This window comes from Phytophthora infestans, genomic scaffold (assembly GCF_000142945.1).
Source record: "Phytophthora infestans T30-4 supercont1.29 genomic scaffold, whole genome shotgun sequence".
NCBI lineage: Eukaryota > Oomycota > Peronosporomycetes > Peronosporales > Peronosporaceae > Phytophthora > Phytophthora infestans.
The window spans coordinates 1,789,482-1,790,678 of NW_003303730.1; positions in this window are offsets into that span (position 1 = coordinate 1,789,482).

Here is a 1,197-nt window from a genome sequence, read left to right on the forward strand (position 1 = left end):
TCAAAGTACGTGATTCTCGACATGCTGAACATACTACATTCACTAATTATGCTCATGTTGTATCTGATGTTATGTTGTTTCAGAGCACCACCAATACCAGTCGAAGCCACAGCTCTGCCTCCAACCAGACATCAAACGGCCAGGTAGCTTCTGCGATGATATATATACTGCATGTGTGAGCGCATAGAAGATGTATATTAACGCGTGATGTGAACTACTTTGGGACAGGGTTTTGAGTATGGATACGACTGAGCCACTCACGTCTTTCGCTCCAGCTATGAATGCATCCGTTGAAGATTATGATGGAGCTCTCAACTCGGACTTGGATGGCGAAGGCGAAGATTCGAATGACTGGTATATTGAGGAGCAGGACTTGTCTGCAAAACTCACGGTCGATGGCCAGAGAGGATCAGATGCTGACAACGACCTGCTCAGCGAAGATGCAGATGAAAGTCTTTCAAGTGATAGTGATGGTAGTTTGGACGGTGCAGCGCTCCTCAATCGTGACAAGAGGAAATCCCAAAGAGAGCTGGAGAAGCGACGTCTGCAGGCAGCTATCGGCAAGCTGCCACGTGACTGGAAAACAACCACAAACAATTGGAACACGCTGACAAAGGACGAGATGCAAGCGCTCGCGCAGGATGATGATGCTCTGAAGAAGATGCGAGTAGACGGCTGGGAGTTTGGTAAGGTTTGTGAGATGATGTATATACAACATGAAACTAATGTGGTATATGTTGTATGACGTTTAGATACCGCATCGCATCCTGAACGTGCAGGACCATACCCGAGTCTATACAGAGGTGACAATGGACCAACGGAGGCAGCAATTGAAGTGGCTGAGTCCCCGTTACAACTCTTCTTCTTCTTCATGCCTCGTCGGCTTTGGCGCCGGATAGCTACTGAGAGTAATCGATACTATCATCAGCATCGCAATGGACGGGTCGACAGAATACATGCGAAGCGAGTGGCTGATGATGCAGAGTTGACTAGGGAAGCTGTGATGTTGCAGGAGACCAATAAACACAAGGACATAAAGCCAGAGGACATTGTGCATTGTATCGGGCTCCTTATCGCGAGGATGTTGGTTCCTCACAGGCGCCGTTTTGCGGATCACTGGGGAACGACCCGGTAGCGCTGTCCCAAAGGCACATTTGACGAGTTCGTGGGAAGTCGCGCTTTGAGCGCATCATGCAA